Here is an 8,789-nt window from a genome sequence, read left to right on the forward strand (position 1 = left end):
ACCTCCTCCCCTGCATCACTGCCATCAAAATTAATAATCTATAATAAAATTATTATAATAAAATTATAATAAAACTAATAAAAATAATATGTTATATTTGCAGTTGCAATAAACTTTGGGAAAGAATCATCGATGTGATCGCCTCCGTGTCAACAGACAGACAGCTGATGGTGATTCTCAGTGGTTCCCATTAGAAAAGGTATGTCAGGTTTTGTTCTGAGAACAAAGGCACATTAGAGCCAACAGCGTGCTTTTATTCTGAAAGTAATTTATGTTGAGCGCTCCCACAGCTGAGTCTTTGTAACTTGACAGTAGTGGAACAGCAGGTCTATTTAGCTGGTGTGTGGACCCCCGCCCCCCAGCCCAGCCACAATCCTAGCCCCGCTGCCCCATCTACTGGACCTGCTACAGCAATGCACATGCTGCCTTCAGGGCCTCTTCTTATGAATTATTAGATGTGGTGCGTTCAAATGTTTTTCAAGGTAAATGAGAACAAAATACACCATGTGACAGTGAGATACTAAAAACATCCTTATATACAAAATAAATTGGCATAATTTGTCTTATTATTATTATTATTATTACAGATCAGCTTCTTAGACTTAGACTTAGACTTCCTTTATTGATCCCCCATAGGGGGAAATTTTCTTTCAGCTCAATTCATGCAGGTGAAATGTGAAATAACTTCCAACACAAAGAAGCATTGAAAAAGTTGCTGAGCATGTTCAAACATGAGATGCTGTTTTAAGTAAGAAGCAGATTTCTGCCTGTAGGACGGAGGACTAATAGAAGCCATAATAAAAAGAAAGGGAATGAGGGAGGGATATTTTTTTAGTTGTAGTATTTTTTTTTCAGATAATCTGCTGAGCCAGCACAACTTAAGGAAGAGAGAGGTCATACGAAGGAGGAACTTTAAAGTCTTCTCTTGAAATGCTCATAGAGCACATGGCTTTAAAACCACACAGACACAGAAACATTGTTCAGCATTTGTAAAATTTTTGCTGCAATTCATGAATAATTTTCAAATCGTAGGTTTTTTTGGCAGATTAATGAGACAACCCTGGAAAAACTGTTGCAGGTTGTCAGTGTTCATTGATATAGCAGCGTACATGGCTATGTACCACAGCATCTTTTTTTGACACTACCACTGTAGGGTGCCAGAATCAGACATGTTTAAATCCTATAAAGCTCTCTAAATTGAGTTATTGGGTTAATTAAATATTTTCATAACACGGGAGTCAAATATCTGTATTGTTAAGTAGATTTTATTGATGATATAATGATATTATGGAAGTTTAGTTTGTTTAGAAAAGCTTCTTGTGGCCATAGACTGTAGAAACGTAGATGACATCACTTCTGGGAATTAAAATTTAAACCAATGCAGAAGCAGCTTAAATCTGCATTCTTTCTAATGGCCAGCAGGGGGCGACTCTGCTGGCTGCAGAGAGAAGCCTGATGATACAGAAGCCTCAGAGAAAATGACTCTTGACTCTTGACTCTTAACTTGATTTATTACTTCAGTAAACGTGTTCTTTATGAGTTTAAGGTCTCAGTTTAAAGGTGTCATCAATACAGAGCAATACCAATCGGAGGACAATGAACAGTAAAGCAGGGTATGCTGTAGGGTGGGACTACTTTGTGAATAACCAATCTGAGGCAGGTCATGCCGAAACTTAACCGAACAGACGCCGGGGTCTGAACATCACTTCTGGTTCCAAATCCAAGATATCCAAAAACGCCAAACTCATTGCGTCAAAAAGGCAGTCCACAAACCAATAGCTGTCGTCACGGTGACTACGTCAGCTTCTTTTATACAGTCTATGCTTGTGGCGTTTTGGATTTGAAAACGTGCAGCTTTAAAGCTCCTCTATATAACATTCAGAGAATCATTATAGCTTTAAACTGCTATTTGCTATGTAAAGAGACAGTGGAGTAATGGTGACCTGAGAAGAGAATGAAGTTACGCTTCCTCTGTGTGTGTTGAAACCCCATCTCCTCCTTTGTTCTGGTCACTGGGGTGGCCATGGGTGCATGTTAGTGCATGTGTGCCTGTGACTCATTTGTTTTGCTCTGAGATGCCGAGATATCATTAAAGAGAACCTTTAAAGTTGTGATTTTGCAAAATGAAATGTGTGGTTGCAAAGTTAACAGTCGGATCCTCTCCAGACTACTGCTGACAGTCCTGTGGCACTGGTTGCTACTAATCAGTGTCATCCTGCCTGCAGCACATCATCAGTTTATTCCCATTCAGCGTCAGTCAGAGCGAGACACTGAGATGAGACTCAAAGACTGAGACAAAAACAAGCTTATAATGGAGCTCAGTTACCAACAGAACAACACAGTGTGTCAGGATGCATTCTTAGGCAGCTCACCTGGTTAGATTACAGCTACATTGCTCATTTTAGCATTTCTCAGCCATTGTCTGCTAAAACACACACCCCAGCCATCATTACTAGTGAGCTTGTTTTTATTTGTCTTCAGGTTACGACAGTAATTCATATTTTTGAATTTTTGAAATGAATTCAGATATCAGGATATTATATGTATTCATGAGTTTACTTGTAACAGTGAAAAGTGGAAGAAAACTATGAATCAGTGCACCTTCTGGAAAGTGCTAACTTGGTTCATAGTAAGGCACAACCGATAACTGGAATCAACTAACAGATACTGATTTTCAGAACTTAGCATGTAGGCACCTCTTTTCTCCAAGCCTTCTCCTTTTTTCTTCTGTCCGTGCACACTAAAGACATTGAATCATAGAGCTCCAAATGCAAACAGACAGCAACGATGAGTTTGTCCCATATTTCTGATTTTCAGTAACGGCAGGAGAATCTCACCGCTGGCAGGAGATTCTCAATGAGGGGAGCTTGAGAGTCAGGTGATAAATCTCTGTAGGTTCATTGCAACCTGTAACTCACTGTTTGGCAAGAAGATCAATACCACCCTCATATCTGTCAGTGGAATATAAAGCTACATCCAGCAGCCAGTTAGCTTAGCATTGCTTAAAGATGGTAAATCAAGCCCCCAGGGGGTGCCCCAGGCTTTGAAGCCAATCTGATATAATGGCCAAACTGTGTAATTGCGTCCATCACGGCATTGGGCCCAAAAGACTTTTTTCCACAGACTTACATTTTGAAAGAGATGCCTGGAAATCAGCGGATACATTTTTTGAGAGTCATAACCCCTGTGAAATGACCCGTGTCATCACCAGAATTTGATCCATTCCGTCAGATAACACTTGGAAAGTCTATCCATCCATTGTCTATACCACTTATCCTTAAGGGTCACAGGGTGGCGGGAGCAGCCAATCACAGGGCCAACACATAGAGACAGACAACCATTCACACTCACACACACCTACACACCTACCTACCCATTTAGCGTCACCAATTAAGCCGCATGTCTTGGACTGTGGGAGGACGCCGGAGTACCTGCAGTAAACCCATGAAAGCACAGAGAGAACGTACAAACTCCACACAGAAACCACAGCACCACCATGCTGCCCTCTCTTTCCACACCCATGCCATAAATGGAGAAACAACTAGCCTTCTAGCTAAAGCCATGAATTGTCATTTGTTATACTTGTTATTTTGTGCTGACTAAACAAACAAGTACCATGTTGATTAATGAGCTTCACATGTGCACAGATAGAAAGATTTTGTCACCTTTGGATCATAGATTGTATATAAAAAGTGCTATAGCTATTGTGACTGCTGTTTTGAACCCTTGCATTTGGCATTTTGGCTGTCGCCATAGTTTTTTGGAGCCAGAAGTGACACTTGATTTTGTTTCCCCACCTGCATTCCACAAGGACCTGTATCTGATTGGTTAGATTTAGGCATGACCCACCTCTAGGAGCTGAAACGACCAACAGCAGTGACTTTGATGGCCCTCAGAAACATTTCACATTATTACAGCTTAGGTGACAAGTCACACAGTTTTCCATATATTTGCAAGGACTGCTGGTAAGGAGAGTTTTAATATGTGAGAGTGTGTGTTCTAACTAACTAACGACTGCAGTACAGTCTTGTCTTGTGGCATGATTCTTCCTTTGAAGAAACTACGTTGCCCCCGATTGGCCCTGATGTGGCATTTGCTGTAGTTCTTGCATTGGCAGACGAGTCCTGCAACAAACTCGTCTAGGTCTGTGATTATTCCTGATTGAATCAGACATTCCAGATGAAGTTCTCAGCCCTTCAGTGGATCATTGTCTATAGATTCCTCCCTCCTCCCCATCAGTAATATCTGAAGGTACGGCAGTCATATGAGCCGAGCCGTTGAACGTGCAACCACTTAACGTGACCTTTTTCCTTCCCACTCGATGCTGCACCAATGGAAGTCATGGGACAGGGATGACAGGGATGGTGTGGGTGATTGGGAAAGGCATGTCTGTGCGTGTGGGTGTGTATATATTTATGTTGCCATGTGGAAGACTGATAACTTTAAGATGTTCAGTGCAAGTGTGTGTCTGAATATGTCTGCAAGTTCCAAAGGTTGCCTGCTGTATAGTAAGCTGTAAGGGCAGTCCAAAGCTAATGCTGCGTTGGTAGAATTTTGACAGAATCCAAATCATGCTTGGCAGTGTGTGTGTGTGTGTGTGTGTGTGTGTGTGTGTGTGTGTGTGTGTGTGTGTGTGTGTGTGTGTGTGTGTGTGTGCGTGCGTGTTTGTGAACGTCATGAGACACTGATTTGTATAAATTCTAACTGCCTGCAGTGAGTGCATGCCCGGTATCTGCCTTGATGCTTCTTCAAATAATCATGAGTTCCATCTCGCAGTAGTAATAGAGGTGATTATGCACATATATCCTACAGCTGGTCACTGCCATTTAAGTGCAACGGAGAAATGTCCTCAGTTAGATGTAAAAATATGGTCCGAACTTGCTGTTAGAGGACAACTCTTAAATCTGGACCTTATTTTACATATTTTGATGTCTAAATGACTGTTGGTACAAAAAGTTTTGGAACTGGTCTAGAAGATCGTCTCGGCTGCGAAATGAGTTGCAATGGCTGAAATGTGATCCTTTGGGGCAACTGTGCCCGATCAAGGTATGTCCAAGTCTCTTCAAAGCCACCACGCGGTTTTCCTCTCATTCCATTAATCATCTGACAATCCCTCAGATTTATCTGGTGACCCTTAGAAGGGGCCCAACCCCTAGGTTGGGAACCACTGGACTAGACTACTGATAATGATGTCATATAGCAATAGATTCTTCATGCAGGACTGTCACTTGTAATGGAGTATTTTTACATTGCTGTATAGATACTTTTACTGAGGTTAAGGGTCTGATTACTTGGTCTACCTCTGGCACCAGGGCACATGTGAGCAAAGCGTGGGTATCTCTGTAATGACTGGCAGTTCTGTTGTCACGTGTCACAAACATAAACCCAGTGCCCTGAAAATGGTTAAAAATTAACCGGCAATGTCCTAATAGATGCCACATGTGTACAAAGAAAAGCACAGATATTTTCTCCAACAAAACACAAGTGTTCATGTCTACAGAATAATGTAGAAACACTTTTACATGCATTCTTGGAAATAGACCCACATAAACACTAAACTAGTTCACGGGAAGAGCTTAGTATGAAGAGAACGTGTTTTTATCAACAGAGTAAAACATTCTGTAACCCAGATAGTCAAACAGTGGTTGATCATTGATGCTGTGTTAACTTACCACACAGTCCAGAAAGAGTCATGGATTCAGCAAGTGTTCAGAAATTATACTGACATCTGCCCAAATTCATTCACTGAGTCCTCTCCATGACACCGACCAAAGAATGATGAATTTGACATACAAATTTACAGACGCTCGTCATGTACAAGGTATATAAGCTGGTGTCCTTATATGGTGACTGTGACACATAGAACTTGCCAGGGATTACTTCACAGTGAGGGATTCCCCAAATCAATTTCCTTTATAAGGGAGCACCCTAATATGGTCGACACCACACAGCTAAACATTCACTGTCTCCCCCTAATATAGAAGGGAGAGGAACCTCTGTATTTGACTCTCACCTCACCTTGTCAGCTGTGTTAACCACATATTCATGACAAGTGGTTGACAGGTACAGTAACTGTTGATGTAAAAGCAACTTTTACAGATTATACAGATCTATTTTATAGACGCCATCCTATTAGCAAAGCAATAATAATCAATCTCTCTGAAAGGATAACTCTGGTATTTTTATATCTGGATCCTATTTTTACAGCAGCTGTAACATAATACTGTGGAGTAACTACACCCACCCATGTCCGTCCACTAAAAGTGCTCGTTTTTGCCACTGACAGGCCTGTCAGAGGCAAAAACAAGCACTTGTAAAAATAGGGCCTTACCTTCAAAGTTTTCCAACAACTTTGCATGGTTATGAATTTACTAGATTTATTCGCGACCACAGTGGTTACAAGTGACAATTATGGGATAATGCTAAATGCTAAAATTAGCTGTAATAGTGGCATAAGTATTAACCCTCCAGAGTCTTGGGGTAAAATGGCCATTTTTTACTACTTTTCATTTTACCTTTGTGTTTCCCATTTAAACTGTTTAGCTCGCTTTCTTTGTGTTTGTGTCTTTGACGCCGACGGGCGGTCCGAGACTTTGAGGAGTTAAAGAGTGATACACTCAGTGAACTGAATCAGAGGTGTCTGTTATGCAGTAACACTTAGCTGAAGCTTGGCTAATGTTAACCACCAAAAGTATGGTCACACCAGACTAGGTAAGGCTGTAGCAGCAAAACCCCTGAATGTCTTTAACTGGGAAAGACCGGGTTTCATTGCCTATGAATTCAACTCTTCATTCGTAAAAGGCGGAATGTGTTGTATGTTCAGAAGTTATATAGTCTTGCTTTAGGTAGTCATAAGCACCAATGTTAAGCAAACCTATCCTGATAAGTACGTATGTCCACATTGTCCAAAACATGCTTTGGTTGCAAATTTTGGCTGTCAGCCTGTTTGTGCTCAGAGGCCGATCAAAAGCCCCAGAAGGATTGTTTGCTTTCAAAGTTCAGACTAACATTTTATTAGACCCTCTCATAACAGGCCTGCATAGAAGACACCAAGTTGTTGGCTTCTGCCTGGACAGCCACAACAAACACAAGACAGGCAGATTCCCCTCACAAACAGACACCCACAGTTCATCTACCCAGAGTTCATGTTGCCAGTTCCCTCATAACAAGGAACTCCTTTTCCCAGTATTGCAAATTCTGCACTTGACTTGCATGTATTGTTGATGTGTATGTATTGCCTAAAGGCTAACTTCAATATTTTTAAACCTGGGCCCTCTTTTATGTTGGGTTTGAAATGACCACTAGGTACAAAAACTTTTGAAATTGGTCAAGTAGATCTCCTCAGTCGTGCTGCAATGGCTCATGCAACTTTTGTGTTTTAAAGGGTTAGTTCACATACAACACAAAATAACACAAAGAAACTAAAGGATCAAGGCCTCAATAGACCAGCAACCCCTGTGCTCTGCAAGGTAAAATGACTGTTTTTGCCAGTGGAGTCTGGTGGCTTTGAAGAGAGCCATGTAACTTTCACTGTTTGTCCCCTTTCCTCTTCTCTTTATAGCTCCACCCAGGTCTTCCACACCTGATTGGTCATGAATTCCTGAATGAAGTGCACCTGCCCCAGGAGGGGAAGTGGCTCCATTGGTTGTTCCATTTGAGGAGAGGAGGTCTGCCTACGAGAGCAGACCCGGTCGAACAAAGGTGGTAATAAACACCCACACAGTTTAAGCACCTTGCAGTGAAATAGCATCATTAAAGCAGTGGTTGTACAGTGGATGGTTTAGGAAATATGCACAGGATATTAGCTAGATTGGCTCATCATTAGTCTGTGCTGATTATCAGTCAGACCTAAGACTAAAAACTAAACATTCCTATTGACCTCCGCTGCACTTTGAGTATTAGCAAATGTTACTGTGCACACAGGCTAAACGAACATGCTGAATATATGTATAATATGCAAAACAGAAATACATCACATATTTTTTAATGTCAACAAAATAACGCCGTATGCAATGTGGTATCTGGTGGGTGCATTTAAGGGTGGTATTTATGACTGTGTCCATTTGGTGTCTGTCTATCTAAAGGAAGCATGAACTCGACAGGAGCGATTGATTTTACCTCCTTATTTGGGTGCAGATGGTCGTAGGTATTTTGGTACATTCCTGTTCATTTTTAACAAAGACATCAGCTGTCGAGCTAGGAAGTCAAGAAGAGTATAAAAGATGACCAGAGAATGGGCTCAGGAGAAGACGAGGACACAGGCAGCAGATTCGGCCGGGGGTTACGCTGTCTGTTCCTACAACTGGCTGAACGTCTTCCCAGGCTTCCATGGTGCCTATTAGACAACTGACCTTTTTGCAATAAACCTATTTTATTCACTAAGTCGTTGTCAGCGGAAGTTTCCTTTCATCAACTGCACATCATCGGCATCAAAGAAGACACAACAGCAAGAAAAGGAAAATGCCTCTCCGTTTTTCCCTACAGAAATCTATTTGAAGGAGCAGAGGATAAGCTATAAAGACAGCTCTTGGTGTCTCTACTTACTAAAGTTTGTGTTCATGCAGCTTTTATCAAATCGTTGCAGAACATATAAGAAAACAGTTCTGAGTCGTAGACCCCAGCAGACACACTTTCGTGCCTTTTTTTTGCCTGTAGTACAGTCGGGCAGTAAAGTGATTACATGAGAAACTGTGGCACATGATCTGGCCTGGTTAAATTGCATCTGTAATCATGAAATTAAGTGGCGTATGGATTTTATTCTGCTGCCCAAATTGGAAAACCTCATTTTC

Source organism: Pempheris klunzingeri, chromosome 4, assembly GCF_042242105.1.
Source record: "Pempheris klunzingeri isolate RE-2024b chromosome 4, fPemKlu1.hap1, whole genome shotgun sequence".
Lineage (NCBI taxonomy): Eukaryota > Metazoa > Chordata > Actinopteri > Acropomatiformes > Pempheridae > Pempheris > Pempheris klunzingeri.